The sequence below is a fragment of the Panthera tigris genome, chromosome F2 (assembly GCF_018350195.1).
Source record: "Panthera tigris isolate Pti1 chromosome F2, P.tigris_Pti1_mat1.1, whole genome shotgun sequence".
Taxonomy (NCBI): domain Eukaryota; kingdom Metazoa; phylum Chordata; class Mammalia; order Carnivora; family Felidae; genus Panthera; species Panthera tigris.
Window position 1 is genome coordinate 8,419,274 of NC_056676.1, and position 16,636 is coordinate 8,435,909.

The window sequence follows — 16,636 nt, forward strand, 5'->3', positions numbered from 1 at the left end:
GTGAGAACATCGTCTATTCATATCCCTCACCCCACATACAAGGACACTCTGTTCATTGGTTTCTGTAATCCCTAGTGTCTCTTGAGGTGGCACGATGGTCCCCTATCAGCTCTGGTGGCCTCTGACTAATATGTCCCAACCCATCACCATCTTTCAACAATAATAGACTAGGGAGTGGGGTCCCAATCAGGGGGCTCCACAACCACAGGACTTCCTTTCCTTTTCCTTCTCAGCATCTTGGAGGGTCTCTTCCTCCTTCCCCCCATTCTCCCCGAGCCCATGGCCATCCTCAGGACAAGTAGAGGGTACGTCAGTGCAAAGGGAAGATGGCTGCCCCTCCCCCAGTCACCTTCTCTCAGTCTCAAACCTGGCACATCATGGCATCCCTTTCCCTCAACTCCCCTCCCCACAGTCACTGTTCTGTAACTCATGCCGGAAACTTTTCTCCATCTCATGTAAATACAATGACCAGATTTTCCAGAAAGTTCTAATTTAAATTTTTCTGTTTGCCAAGCCCTGTTTTCCCATTTGAGGAAATATGGCCACTCGTCCAGTATGGAATATAATGGAAGTCTGTTGTCAGTACCTGTAAAAATAACTCTGATTTTGTCCTTTTTAGGGTCTAAGTAATTGTCCGAGCAGCACAAGAAGGAGGGCGTAACAAAGTTAAGGTGCATGACTTTCACACTGGACTTCTCATACTTGCTTGAGAATCTGGAAAAAGCAGCAGACTTTGATTTCGGAAAAACACACAATGTGCAACATCAAACTGCCCTCCGCATAAATGGAGAGGACAAATTCTTTTTTTTTTTTTTTTTTTTTAGTTTGTTTATTTATTTTGAGAGAGACAGAGTGTGAGTGGCAGAGGGGCAGAGAAAGAGGAAGAATGTCAAGCAGGCTCTGTGCTGTCAGCACAGAGCCCACACGGGACTCGAACTCACGAAATCGTGAGACCATGAACCAAACCCAGTGGAAATTGGGAGTCAGATACCCAAGCCGCTGAGCCACCCCGGGGGCCCCAAGAGGACAGATTCTTTAATGGGAAGTATCAGAGGAGGTAACGACACAAAGGGAAAGCAGCAAGACCTTTTTGTTTCACTCATTAAAACGTTGACTCTTGTTTCACACCAAGTGCTGGAGCGTTCTGGGCACTTTGGGAATGCAAAGCAAATATAAGGCATCCCTTTTGCCATCCAGAAGTTCAGTGCAGTGAAGGTAGACACGCCTGCAAATCATTCTCTTTTGTTTTTTAATTTCAAAATCATCATAAACTTACAGGAAAGTTGCAGGTACAAGATGAAGACATTTTTCTTCCATCGCTTAATGCGAAGTTGCCGATCTGTCGTCCCAACTCTGATAACCATGTCTCTTATTTTCTGTATTCTGATGCTCTGACAGCTGGGGTCTTGCTGCCCCTGGAGGGGCCGCCCCTAGCAGGGTAGCCCGTTCCTAAAGATAACGAACAACCCGCATCGAGCATGCTTTTCAATGCAAACCAACCAAGCCAGAGTCCGCACCCATGATCTTCACCAAACACCTGATCGCCCCAAAGCAGGTACCAGACAAGAAGGACAGCTTCTCTGCCCGAGAGCCTACTGATAGTTCAAAACAGCCAATCCCACGCCCGCTCGCCCTGCCTCGCCTGTTCTTCCCATGGAAGCAAGAGTAAAAGCTCTGGTCTACATTTTCCCTTCACTCCCTCTGCTTCCTTACAGACACTGCTTCCCCTTGTGGGCCTGTGTGGGGTGCCACGGCGCCCGGAGACTATAACCAACTAGATAGATCTTCAATGGCGGTCTCTCGTTCCCGTACCTAAATGATAACAAAACCTGTTAAACCACGGTCATCTGCGACTACTTCGTGCGTACTTCCTACATAACTACAAAACAACTCTTAAATTTTAGAAATTAACACTGATACTGTTACTGCCATCCAGTCTTCAGACACCTTTTCAGTTTTGCCAGTCATCCCAGTAATGTCCTCTAGAGCTACAGGATCCAGACAAGAATCAGACATCACGCGTAGCCGTCAGGCCTCTTTAGCATCATGTAGGCCGGAACAGCTCCTTGGCCTTTCCTTGACCTTCAGGACCTCGACACTTATTGAGATTACAGGCCAGTTATTTTGCAGGAAGTCCCTCGATCGGGCCTCTCTGATGCTTCTTTGCACGATTAGGCTCAAGTGCTGCGTCTTTGATGAAATGCCACAGAAGAGACGCTGTGTCCTCAGCGTATGCCTTCGGGTCACGATATCAGTTCGCTTCCTTACTTTGGTCACTTGATGAAATTGTGTCTGCCAGGCTTTTCCACTAAATGGTTACCCTTCTTCCCTTTATAATTTATAACCTTTTCGTGGAGGAAAAACTTTGAAACTATAGAAATATCCTGTTCCTCATCATACGTCCAATTTACATACTATCACAACTTCTTCCTTTCTATGTTACTCAATAGGCTACAATCTGTTACCTAGAACCCATTATAATTTGTTACTCTCATTATTTTATATTCAGATTGACCCAAATTTAACAAGGGTGTGCTTTTTAAAAAAAATTTTTATTAATGTTTGTTTATTTTTGAGAGAGAGAGAGAGTAAGCAGAGGAGGGGCAGAGAGAGGGAAGCAGGCTCCAGGCTCTGAGCTGTCAGCACAGAGCCTGACTCGGGGCTTGAACTCACAAACCGTGAGATCAACCTCAGCCAAAGTCGGACGCTTAACCGACTGAGCCACCCAAGAGCCCCTAACAAGTGTGTGCTTTTAAAAAGTGACCTCAGGGGCACCTGGGTGGCTCAGTCGGTTGGGCGGCCGACTTCGGCTCATGTCATGATCTCACTGTCCGGGAGTTCGAGCCCCGCGTCGGGCTCTGCGCTGACCGCGCAGAGCCTGGAGCCTGCTTCCAATTCTGTGTCTCCCTCTCTCTCTGACCCTCCCCCGTTCATGCTCTGTCTCTCCCTGTCTCAAAAATAAATAAACGTTAAAAAGAATTTTTTTTTAAATAAAAAAAATAAAAAGTGACCTCAGTTTCCTTCTGACGTGCCCTCGGACTTTTTAAAGTACTTCCTTGCTTTCTTTCTTAGTGAGGGTGGAAAAAGTACAAATGAGTAAAAAATCAATAGAGAAGGGATTTGTGCTCTAAAAGAAAAATCTGTCTTGCAGAGATGTTATCAAACATGATCGGCCTTCAATAGTACCTTTACAATTCTTTCCAGCCTCTTCTTGTGCTTTCCTTGCCCCAGCTCCAGAATTGACCGTTTCTCCCAGGAGTCCTGTATCTTTTGAGAGGATAATGGTATTGAGAAGTCAAGCCCCAGGCACTGGATGTGTTCATTTCCATGGGGGTGTTGCCGCTCCGGGCCTTCTTGGGGAGCAGAAGGAGGAAGCATCGGTATGTACCCGTATGCACATGTACACATCTGTGCACACACACACACACACACACACGTTTTTTCACATTTATTTCTCTGTCTCTATCTCTCTATCATACGATTCTGTCTTTGGAGAAGGATAGGATAGGGTGGATGATGCCAATAGGTTTGGGGTCCTGAGAAGGTTTTTGTTGTTGTTGTTGTTCCTTGGTTGGTTGATTTATTAGTACGCTAGGGCTACCATAACAAAATGCCACGGACTGGGTGGTTTCTACAGCAGCTATCTATTTTCTCACAGTTGTAGAGGCTGGAAGTCTGAGATCAAGGTGTCAGCACGGTTGGTTTCTCCCAAGGTCTCTCTCCTTGGCCAAAAGATGGTCGCCTTCTCCTGTGTCCTCCCATGGACTTCCCTCTGTGCATGTCTGTGTCCTGATCTCCTCTTCTTGAAAAGACACCTGTCACATCAGATGAGGGCCCACACCTCTGCCTTCGTTTTCACTTAAATACGTCTTTGACGACCCTATCTCCAAGTACGGTCACACTCTGAGGTACTAAGGGTTGAATCTGAGAGGGAGGGGGGTACAATTCAGCCTATAATAGTTAATTTACCAGAAAAATCAGCATGCTATTTGCCAAAGGTCTACACGTTCTAAATCTAGAGAACTCAAGCATCAACACAACAAACAGTAATGAAGATTTTTATTTTATTTTTATGTTAAGAGAGAAAGAGCAAGTGAGCAGGAAAGAGGGGCAGAGGAAGACAGAGAGAAAATTTTAGGCGGCTCCAAGCCTGAGGCAGGGCTCAATCCCATGGTCCTGGGATCATGACCTGAGCTGAAACCAAGAGTTGGGTACTCAACCAATGGAGCCACCCAGACGCCCCAGTAATGAAGACTTTTAAAAAGAAACAAACAAACAAAAAATGCATAGTTCCCCTCTTCAGTGGACAGGCTCTGTCTAAATTGGGATGAGCCAGTCTGCTCACGGCAAAGAAGGACGTCCTTCCCTTCTAGGCCTTTCGATAGCCCGTGGGGACTCTCTTCTCCCTAATATCTGTAGTTACACTCAGTTTCTCATTTTAACTTTACTTGTAATGTCCTTTAAAAAATGTCCTTTGAGAATTTAGTTGGTTAAAAAGACATTTTTGAAGATTGACCCTCACGCTAAGCAAAAACAATGTCAAGAAATTTCGATTTCTGACGAATTTCATTCTTTGTTTTACAGGATCATCAGTTCCACATGAAGCCAAAAGGTCCACTTTTTTTCCTTTTTTTCTTAACATCTAAACTGGCTTCGAATGGAGACAGACTTCTCCTTTACTTATTTCCATCTTACTTTTTTTTACAAACTAGTATCCGTGAGCGTGCATTTTACGCTACGTAACACAAGGGTATGATTTGACCGTAGTTTCTTTTTGCCACGAGCGGTTGGCACAAAGCTTCTCTCTGCATCAGGTTCCGCTGCACCAGCTCGGCGAGGAGGAGTGTGCAGTGCCCGGGCTCAGGCCGCAGAGCTGGGCTGTTTGGGGCAAGACTCACGATCTTGCTGGCATGCCCTCTCCTGTGCCGTGAAATGGAAGAATTGCCCCCGTCAGGGCGCCTAGTGCCTGGAGAACGCTCAACAGTAAACAACTTCGTGCCGAATACTTGTGGGAATCAGAGCGAGAGAGTGTGGCCAAAAGCCCCCGCGACGGTACCCGCCAGCCCGAGAGAAGAAGCGAGAAAAGGGGCAGTAGAGAAAGAGCGATCGATGGCAAGCTTTATCATTTCTGGCGATGGGCCTTGGTGATAGGGTTAAGGAATTGGTGCAGAAGAGCGGAAGTCAAAAATTAGGGGAAATGCGACCCGTTTTCTTTAGATAAACCGTATCTTCAGATGAAGATGGCAGATTACACGGAGCATCACGCTTTTCCTTTGATTCCATTGCGCACCCCGGACGGGCATCCCGTCTTCAGACCCGGCTCTGCGTCCCCCTAAATCCCGGGGAGTCGTGCCTCCCCGGCCACCGCAGTAAGAAGCGGTCTTGGGGGACACACTCCCCCAGGGTGGCCGGCGGGCACCTTCCCGTGTGCATGAAAGTTCACTGAACTCGCCCCACCCCCCACCCCCGGCCTGGTTCTTCTTCCCTTCCACCAGCAGCTCAGAGCTGAGCTGTCCACTAAGCTCTCCTCCACGCCGTCCGAAGGCACTCGTCCCCGGGCTCTGAATTAGACACGGCAGAAAAGAGTCTGAAAGGTCAAACGCAGAGTAGTTCCTCTTTCGGTATCAAAATAAAGCATTCCTTGCATTTCCCTGAAATTTCTTCTTCCTCTTCTCCCTCTTCTCCTTCTCCTTTGAGACCGTCCGGGGAGAATTTCCCACGAGCCAAGCTACGCTACCTCCTCGACAGGCTGGGGCTCGGTGAGACCCCACTGAAGTCGCGGTCTGCTCATTTTAAAACACCAAGACCCGAAGTTTAGCGAGTCCGGAGGTTCCCGAGCTTGGGGCGCGCCTGGGTGGCTCAGCCCGTTGAGGGTCTGACTCTCGATTTCGGCTCGGGGCATGATCGCGGGGTCGTGGGAGCGAGCCCCTCTGTTCTTCCACACTTCCCACAGATCCTCGTGGCTGACCCACGTCTCAAAATTTCTTCCCCGGACATGACACTTCACATGCACACACACACACACACACACACACACACACACACGCATATGTCTGTGTGCATGCAAAGCTATACACGTGCATCTAACACCCTGTACACAGAACGCCTGCATATCCGCATTCCTGCACAAACACACACGAACATCCTCACATCGTGCTCCTACATACGTGCCCTTACCCGGCCCCCCCCCCCAGCCCTGAGCACACACACTCATCTACGCACACAAATGTCTTTACACATAATTACACCCTGAACACCCATCGGTGTACCCACCCTGACGCACACGCTCCCCTGCGTGCACACACCCTTACACACGTGCCAATACCGTTTCCACACACACACACCCCTGAACACACACTCTCCGTAGACACACAGACCTGCCCGCACATGCACACGTGCCCGGCCACTGTCAGAACACGGATGAAAGCAGAAGAAGCTAGGGTCACGTGTTATCCTTTTGTATTTCCAATAATGGGACCAAGGGAAATTTTCTCTCTGCGTTTATTTTTTTTTTAATGATGTTATTTGGCAACACATATATACGGAGAGGAGAAAGATCATTTCAGGTCATCCAGTCAAGAAGTTTTCGTGCTGAGGAGACATTTGAGGCAACCTAACTAAGACCGTGTCAAGAACTACACTCAGAAGACACCTTTGCGTGTCCTCATTTTGTTTTGCTTTTTAAAAGATTATGGAATTGAAAACATGGCCTTTGTTCTACCTTGTATTCGATTACCGGTGAATTTTTGCAATTAAAAAAATTTTTTTTTTTTTTATTTTGAGAGAGAGAGAGGGTGTGAGCAGGGGAGGGGCAGAGAGAGAGAGGGAGACACAGAATCCGAAGCAGGCTCTGGGCTTTGAGCTATCAGCACGGAACCCGACGCGGGGCTCGAACCCATGAGCTGTGAGATCGTGACCTGAGCCGGAGTCGGTCGCTCAACCGACTGAGCCACCCTGGGGCCCCTGAATTTTTGCAATTTTAGAATACTTAAGTATTTTAGTTGAGCGCGTGCTATCCCAGCTTTGCAAAACAATGGTAAAACACAGAGATTCCATCCAGGGATACCGGCCTCGGACCATTTATTACCAGCAACTTACGGGAGCAGAACTTCTGGAGCTTTTGAGAGTGCAGATAGAAGGCTTGGCCTGGTGCTGCTTACACGTTCTGGGCTCTCCCCATCTACATGTCTGAGATTCAATTTCTTTCGCCTTGAAAAGAACTAGAGTGGATACTTTTCTATTAGGACAAATATACCTTGTTACCCTCCAACCTATGTGTTAATATTTACGAAGAGAGAAGTACTGGGCACAATAAAACCATTTCCGATGTGTCAAGTTTTATAGTGAGTCACGCATCTGTCTAACCAGATAAATGTGACAGGACATCCTGTAGGCACCATGCAGTTTTTCCAATGCTTCTAAGTTTTTCTCCTTTTCTTTTTTCTTTTTTCTTTTCTTTTCTTTTCTTTTCCCCTTCTTCTTCTTCTCCTTCTCCTTCTCCTTCTCCTTCTCTTTCTCCTCCTTCTCCTCCTTCCCCTCCTCCTCCTCCTCCTTCTGGCCCTGCATGAGACCCAAAGGCAATCACACTGTAACCAAATACTAAAACATGTTATAAGTCTAGCTGCAGCTGTGTACAAAAAGAAAGAATTGTAAAGGAAAAAACAAAAAAGAAAGAGAGAATTGTAAAGGCACTATTGAAGGCCGATCATGTTTGATAACATCTCTGCAAGGCAGATTTTTCTTTTAGAGCACAAATCCCTTCTCTATTGATTTTTTACTCATTTGTACTTCTTCCACCCTCACTTCCACTCTTGCCATGTGCTATTGTTGTTTAGTTTTATTGGGAAATAAGGGACTTCTCTGAAAGGGAAAGGACACTTCATTTTGTTTCAGCAACATGCTATTTTATACAGAGTTCCCACATCGACTTTGGTTTTTACATAATCTTCCTGACGGAATGGTGACAGGATCGTCAGATCCGGTAGACAACGGATGATGAGCCACCAATGAAAATAATCACCAGAATAGCACAAAAAGTCAGCTAATATGTATCAAAAGGATGAACAATTGAGAAGTTGATGAATCACTATTTAGGTTTTACTTACAGAACAAACTTTGTGGTTTCTTTAGCGAGAATAACACTTAATAAACATTGATTGATTGAGTCGTATTTGGTTTCCACAAACGTCCTCAAATATCTGAAGCATTGTATTTCACACCAAAAAGTTATAATCACCCGTCTAACCCCAAAGATGATCACGCAATGAGTTAAACTTAATCAAACATTTAACTGTAGATATTAACATACACGTACAAAAGTAATGCACGACTTTGATAATTATTCTTTCTGCCGGTTACTGGCTGTGTGATACTGGGAAAGTGACCTAGCCTCTCTGAGCCTTACTTTCCTCATCTGCAACTTAGGGATTAACAACAGCAACAGCACATCCTTGTTGTGAGAAGTCAATAAAGCAGCATCCAGCAAGCGTCCTGCTCAGCACACGATGAAAACGAGATAATTACGGTAGGTCAAAAAGCCTGTGTTCCATCCTGGAACCATCAAGTTACTAGTTTGAGATCAGACAAGGTTTCTCTTTTCTGTCGCCCAACTTTCTTATCATGAGATGAAACAAAAATACGCATGTGGGGACACCCGGGGGGCTCAGTCCGTTAAGGCGTCCGACTCTTGATTTCAGCTCAGGTCATGATCTCGCCGTTCATGAGTTCGAACCTCACGTCGGGCTCTGCACTCACAGTGTGGAGCCTGCTTAGGATTCTCGTTCTCTCCCTCTCTCTCTCTCTGCTCCTCTACCCCTCCTGTTCTCTCGCTTTGTCAAAATAAATAAATAAAAACTTAAAAAAAAAAGCAGGAGGGAGAGGGGAACATGGGTGAGGGGCACTGAGGAGAGCACTTGCTGGGATGAGCACTGGGTGTTGTACGTAAGCGATGAATCATGGGAATCTACCCCCCCAAACCAAGAGCACGCTGTATATACTGTAGGTTAGCCAATTTGACGATAAATTATATAAAACAAAACAAAACAAAACAAAAGCACGTGAAGCCTGCCGCACACTCCTGGCCATTGGAAGGCAGCTACTGGATTCCCTTTCCTGACCTTCCCTGGTGCTCTGACTCAATAACGGTTACAGCTCTCACGTCCACTCCATCATTAATCCTACAGCTAGTTCATTTAACCGGTTCAGCGTTGTTCACGTTAGCAAGGCCCTTGTTCCCCGGTTAGTGCGATGCGAAGCGTGTGAGATATAGAAACTGATTGAGAAGCTGGAAACAGCATCCACTTTTCAGAAATCTCATCGCATCTTTGAATGTCCCACTTCTTTTTTAAAAAAAAATTTTTTTTAACGTTTATTTATTTTTGAGACAGAGAGAGACAGAGCATGAACGGGGGAGGGGCAGAGAGAGAGGGAGACACAGAATCGGAAGCAGGCTCCAGGCTCTGAGCCATCAGCCCAGAGCCTGATGTGGGGCTCGAACTCACAGACCGTGAGATCGTGACCTGAGCTGAAGTCGGAGGCTTAACCGACTGAGCCACCCAGGCGCCCCTGAATGTTCCACTTCTTGACAGAGGAGTTCTGCCAACGAGCGTCTTGGACTTCGGGCCTGCTGAATCTTCCGGATGCTTCCATCGGAGCCTTCTCGGGGGCAGGGGGGCCCAATTCTCATTCCCATTTCCAGACTCATGCTGCACATATGTCATGCACACACGTGTACACATGGATACAGTTATGGTCTCTTCAACCTCATTTAATAAACTGTCCTAAATTTGAATTTTTTTCTCCATCTGTCTGTAGCCTAACGTGTTTGATTATTCTAGCCTGACTGGTTCGCAGTCATGTCCTGAGCCCATTTCTTTAGAGCTCCCTTCTCATAGGTCCGAAATCCAGGTACTGCTAGGGGACTAAGTACACATTAAAAATGATTTCTTATAGCCATCTGCTATAAGAATTCTCTCAGGAATGCGCCCTAAACAGCCCTGTACTTGAGCACTGTTCTAAACTTTCAAGTTCAGATCACAAAACACTCATATGTAAAGGAATTTTAGAAGATTCAGCTTTAGTTTTCTGGTCACCGGAAGGATTTCTTTGTTTCCATTTAACAGGAGCATCTAGTTGGACTGGTTTATAAGACTCCATAATAGTTGAAGGTTTAATCTCCTTAATATGAACAATCTACTCACTGCCTCTTTTGTATGCAGATCCCCCTCAAAGGATTTTCCTTCTTGAAATCAAAAGCTGCTTCCAATTGGTCTAAGCAAAAATATCGCTTTATACTGCTCACATAATTTCCCAGGTCACAGTGAATAATTTTCTCAGGTCAAATGCCCTGAATAGACAATAAAAGTCCTCCTAGTATGTCTTACCATCAAAAGCAGAGACTCTGAAACCTGAAAGTTCCTATGGCTGCCATGCGGAGCAGCCTCTAAGCCCAAAAGTGAGGAAACCAAGGTTTCACAGCTAATAAATGGTGAAGCCAGAGCTGAAACAGAGCTCTCATAATTCCTATGTGATGTTCTTTCTATCAAAGAAAGGTTATTTTTATCACCAGCTTAAATCCCAGAGAACTTAAGCTTTATGGATGCATAAAAGCATACGATTATTTTTATACAATTGATTTTTAGTGCACTGGAGAACGCATTGATCTCGCAAATATTCATTGAGCTCTATGTGTCTGGCATTGTGCTGGGCACAGAGATAGAAAGGTGTGGAAGACCCCGTCCTCAACCTAAGGAAGCTCGGGGTCCTCCTGGATCAGCCTGTAGAACACAATGTTGTCAGCCCCGTCTGCATTCGAGGCAGGGAATGCACAGATGAGGTGGGTCATCACTGCAGACCAGTGGAGATCATGGAGAGAGTAGAATGCACCATGGTTCTGGATCCGAAGACCTGAGTTGAGTCCCAGCCTCCCATTCGCTAGTTATGTGGCCTTGAGCAAGTCTTTTCATTTCTCTGTGTGACATAATACATGCAGTGTACCTCGACCAATGCCTAGTACTCCATAATCGTTACTTACCTTCCCCCATGTTGAAAAGCAGAAGTAGAAATCACGCCTACCCTCTGTACCTCAAAAGACTTCTTACAGAGGTTGAATGAACCAACGCCTTCTAAAACCACTTGTAAAATATTATTATGTTTCTCTTACCACCATATTATCGTGACTACTATCTTACTCTTTGTTTCTTTCCAGTTCAAGCATTCCAACCACTTAAACGAAACCCACCCGTGTGGTCCCAACCACCTTCCAAAACCCACAAAGACCAGAGTAAGGAGAAGAGAGTTTAAGGAAGAACTTGTGTTTCTGTGTGCCTGACCCCACTGGTTCCGTTATTTTTGCATTCACCAAGCTCCCAGAGAAGTTAGGTAGTAATTCCAGTCTTTAATTGTATCAAGAGGTTGTTTTTGTGTTTTGTTTTATCTTCACGGAGTTTATCGAAAGACTAGTCCGTGTTTGTGATAAAGATATTAAGGATGACTAAGGATATTAATACTTTTGTAACACGTTGAACCATGTAAAATCGCCGATAGTCAACCATTTTTTGGACCTGTAAAAATGGCAGTTTCATAGGGTTCAACCTAGTATTTTATTCAAGAGCAGTGGTCATGGGAATGTTAGAAAGACTCACTCCCTCGATACACATTTAGCTGCAGACGGTTTCATGACATACACCTGAGGACGGCTTACAGCGATCCCTCAAGCAACGCATCTGGGATGAAACTAAGCCCGATGTCTAGAGTGCGACGCTGAGTGGAACAGTGGCCATCGCACTGGCTGGGAGTTAGGATATGCAGCCGGTAGAGCCCGCCGTGTGTTAGAGGAGTTGAGTCCCTGAGGCATCTCACAGAAGCTCTCTGAATCTCAGGTTCTCACACCGAGCCTAAGAAGCTATACCCGTTCCTTGGATGCAGGCGAGAAGAGTCTGGTCTCGCTCCCCATGAGGTGGAGACCCTGCCCCTGGCATGCCATGCCCTTCCAGACAAGAGTCTGTGAGTTCCCGCCCTCCTGGAGCCCCCTCCACCCATGTTCCCGGTACCACAGACCACAAAGTCCCCGCCTAGGTGTTTCTGGAAAGATCGGACGCTCAGGTCTCCTCCCCCAGGGAACACAGCATGGCAGCTCGCGTCTCCCTAGGCCAAGAGACAGCCGTCTGCAGAGCCGCAGATAGCATTTCGATGTGCGGGTTAGGAAGGCCGCACTCCTGCGTGCAAGGCTGCTCAGAGTGAGGGGCAGAGGTGAGAAGAGAGGGGGTGAGTGGCAGCACAAGGAAGGGCCTTCAGCCAGCCATCAGCGGTCCTGGTATCGCCTCGCTCTGATGCACACTTCCCCGGGGCCTGAGAATTCCACCTTCCCAAGTCCTTCCAGGACGGTGGTGGTTAGTTTTGTGCGCCAGCTCGGCTGGGCCAGGTACCCGGACATCTGGTCAGACTTCACCGTGGAGTTTGCTGTGAAGGCATCTTTAAGACGAGACTAAAATCTAAATCGATGGACTTTGAGTAAAGCAGATGATCAGGTGGATGGGCCTCGCTCAAGCACTTAAAGGCCTTAACAGCACAGACTGTGCTCCCCTGAGGGGCGCCTGGGTGGCGCAGTCGGCTAAGCAGCCGACTTTGGCTCAGGTCGTGATCTCGCGGCCCGTGAGTTCGAGCCCCGCGTCGGGCTCCGTGCTGACACCTCGGAGCCCGGAGCCCGCTTCGGATTCTGTGTCTCCCTCTCTCTCTGCCCCTCTCCCTGCTCACACTCTGTCTGTCTGTATCTCTCTCTCACAAATAAATAAACATTAAAAAAAAAAAAAAGAAAAGACAGTGGTCCCCTGAGAAAGGAGGACTTCTGCCCCCAGACTGCATTTGAACTTGAGCTGCAACGTCAACTCTACTCTTTCCTGGCGTCCAGTCTGCTGGCCAGCCCTGCAGATTTTGGACTTGCTGACCTCCATAATTACATGAGCCGATTTGCTAAAGTAAACCTCTCTCTCTCTCTCTCTCTCATATTGATTCTGTTTCTCTGAAGAATCGGAATTAATACAAAGGTTTATTTTACGAGGTAAGAGGCTATATCATGTTTTATGTATCACTTGATGTATATAGACTAGATATATTAGACACATAGTATTTGGGCCGCTCAGGAGCGGTCCCACAAATATTAGGGCTGAGCCCGAATATGTCTGCAGTCCCACTTTGTGCAATTCAAGAGGTCCGAAAGTGTGTGCTTTAGCCATGTGTAGCGAGCCCTACATAGATGCTCATTGCTATCAGAGGGTCAAATCTTGGCATTAAAGCTACCGAGGACTCTAGAAAGGGGGCGGTGGGGGAGGGATGGGAACAGGCAGTAGGGCGCAGTGGGAAGGCCATAGGCTTGGTCAGCTAAACCCGAAGTCAGATCTTACCTCCATGTTTCAGCAGGGGTGAGTGATCCGTGTGACCTTGGAAAACTGCTTTTACTGGCCTGTGACAGCGTTCCCATCAAGCGTAAGCCGGAGGAAACAGCAGGGGTCTCAAACATTACTGAGAAAACTGTGTACGTGATGTGTCTAAGGGACTTGCCCCGCTCAAGAACCATCCGCTACTTTGCGAGGGCTGTTGCCACAAAGGACCACGAATGGGTGGTTCGAACCACAGAAGTCTGCCGTCTCGCAGTTCTGGAGGCCAGAAGTCCAAGATCAAGGTGTTGGCAGAGTTGATTCCTGCCGAGGCTCCGGGGAAGGATCTGTGGTACGCCCCTCTCCTAACGTCTGCGGGTTTCCTCGCGACATTTCTCATTCCTTGACTCGTGCCTGCACCGCTTCGTCTTACGCGGCATTCTCCTGGCGTGCCGGCATGGTCATCCGGGTTTACGTTCTCCTTTTCTTTATAAGGACAGAGTCCTATTGAATTGCACCCCCCCCCCCAGTGACCTCTCTTAACTTGGTTATCTGCAAAGATCCTGTTTCCAAACACTGCCACACCCACGGGCACTGGAGATAAGGACTTCAGCGTCTTTTGGAAGACACAGTTCAACCCAGAACAGGACCCACTGGCTGGTTTTCCCCATGAACCCAGGCAAAATGCTGCCTCTCTGGGTTCCGGCAGAGTGGTGGGAGCCTCTGGTGCCATACTGGCTCTTGAGCTGGCAGACTCACTCCCAGCCGCTGCTGCTGAAACTCACCATGCTCAGGGCTAAGAGTAGCAACAAGCAAGTCAAAACAGAAGAAACAGATCTGGATCCTTCATCAGGCATTCACCTTCTGGTGTAGGAGCTCCATGTAGATAAATACCTATATTAGAAAAAAGGTACGGGGGCCCTGGGTGGCTCAGTCAGTCGAGCATCCGACTTCGGCTCAGCTCCTGATCTCACGCTTCATGAGTTCGAGCCCCGCGTCGGGCTCTGTGCTGACGGCTCGGAGCCTGGAGCCTGCTTCGGATTCTGGGTCTCTCTCTCTCTTTCTCTCTCTCTCTCTGCCCCTCCCCCAGGTGTGCTCTGTATCTCTCTCAAAAATAAAAATAAGTTTTTAAGAATTTAATAAAACAAAGAAAAAGAAGAAAGGTATAAAGCGACAAGTCAAGAAGAGCTAGAGGTGACGTTTCATAGGATTTTAAGGGCTGAACAGATGCAACGAATCTAAAGAAGTGTTCGCGACTCTTGGATGAGGTAGCATTTGAACTGGCCCTTGAAAGATGGGTAAAAATTGGCCAGGTGAAGATGGCAGGGAGGGGACTGTGTGAAAAACAAAAACAAAAACAACCCAAAAAAGATGTGAAGTTATATGTCAGCGTGAACTAAGCCGCATAAAAATATTCTCAACGTCTTGTGTCTTTAAAGTATGAGTTGGCCTTCTTGTCCTTCCTTCCACCTCTTCCCCCACCTCATCCCATCACTTTAACCCTAGACGAGGAAAACTGAGTCACTTGACTGCCTTCACAGGGCCTCATATGAGCTAGATGTGACTCACTTTGTAGATAAGCAAACAGGATCACGTTAAGTATCGCGTACCCGATCATCACAAAGGACCTCTTCTGATACCCTGGGGTCACGTCAATGAGCAGTTCAAGTTCAACATCACAGCCTTGAACCAAAGCTCTCCCACTGGGTGGTAAGACAAATACGTATACTCTAAAATTCCAACTTAATTCATGTGAATTTTTTCTCTTATAACTTTGAATCTGTTCTACAGTCAGATCTGAAGACTCCCTAAGTAAGAACTTCATAGGACAGTGTATTTTTAGGATAGTGGTATTCTCAGAGCTTAACAACAGCGAATCAAAATAAACAGGACTTTGGAGGAACACACACACGCACACACACACACACACGCACACACAAACTATTCAGATCAACCAAAAGACACACCCAAAGTCAGAAGAAAAAAAAATCATAAACCTACCCTGGAATGAACTCTACCTTTAAGAGGGCGGTTGAGATTTTACGGAGTGGCCTGTAAGGAATATTCTGCATTTTCTGGACATTTCTGGAGGTGGGGGCGAGCGGTGGAAAATGACCACAACAAGGCCGTGGAGGTTCCCCCTAACACTTCAGCTGAGCACTAGAGAGATATCACTAGCCTGGAGACAAGTCAAGGAATCGTACCAACACCTCTTTGTACATAATTAGAATCTGTTGCTCCCCGTGGAATACTTGGCCGAGCGGTGGTGGCCATTCGCGCCCAAGAAGTGGTAATAGCCAGACCAGGCTACCAGGCTGGCTGTACAGAGAACTGGGGGGGGGTGGGGGGGGGGGGGGGGGGGGAAGGGCAGGGGGTGGTTAGCTGATGCCTCCCACCAGGGTGCAAAGCAGAAGCAGCCTTTGAAGCTAAATTCATCCGCAGGCAGCATAGACCGAGGAACAATTTCCAAGATGGTCACCAAACTACATACATACATACTTACGTACATGAAAACGACACAACGTTGGTCACTGCAGATAAAGGATATAACCGGAATGTAAAATCGTTATCAGCGTTGCACGAACACCCTCCTCGGGCTAGGTCTCCGCACGACAGCTGGTTTTCTGGGGCAACCGTATCCAGCCATGCCATGCCGTCTTGCCGCTGGTCCGTGAGAGGTGATGGCATTCGCCAGACCCCAGAGGGCCAGTTCACCATGAAAGGCTCTGAGGGACAATTCTGTCAACACGGAGTGTCGCAGAGCTCTGAGAAGCAGTTCGGGTTTGTTTGCATTCTGGGAAAGGGGTGCAAACACCCGTGGGCACCTCGTTCGTGCTCACGATGTAAACTATTTTGCTGTCACGTCTGTGCCAGCAGACGAGGTAGCGGCACGGTCCCAGGGGCCTCAGACACGATGCCCTGTTAGCACCAGGCGGCAGTGAGGGCTCCCCATGAACACGAGCAGCTGTGTTGTGACAGCTGGCCCCGAGTGCGTTTCTCAGCACGCGCGTCTCCTGGGCCCGTGAGTTGGGACACACACACACACACACACACACACGCACTCGGGCCCCTTCCTAAAAGACCCACAATGACATCGCTACCTGGAGCCTCTGGGACCAGGTTCATCTCAAGATCCCCGAAGCAATTTAACCATGAAAACTTTTTCCATGCGACACCTATTCATATCTAACAGTTTGAGAAATCCTGCTTTGCGGTAATTTACGCACAAATAACGTTTTATGGAAAATTTTTGTAGCCTGAAA

General features: G+C 47.3%; 1 long non-coding RNA gene across 2 annotated transcripts; it reads left to right on the top strand.

The window, feature by feature from the left end:
• The first annotated feature begins 887 nt into the window (after positions 1 to 887).
• On the top strand, positions 888 to 5,648 carry LOC107180584. Of its 2 annotated transcripts, XR_006212988.1 has the most exons (4): positions 888 to 1,555; positions 1,716 to 1,860; positions 3,232 to 3,380; positions 4,585 to 5,648. It is a non-coding gene; the product is annotated as an uncharacterized LOC107180584 (long non-coding RNA). The 2 variants fall into 2 exon arrangements; XR_006212987.1 differs by lacking the exon at positions 888 to 1,555 and having other exon boundaries at positions 1,565 to 1,860.
• The last annotated feature ends 10,988 nt before the right edge of the window (positions 5,649 to 16,636 follow it).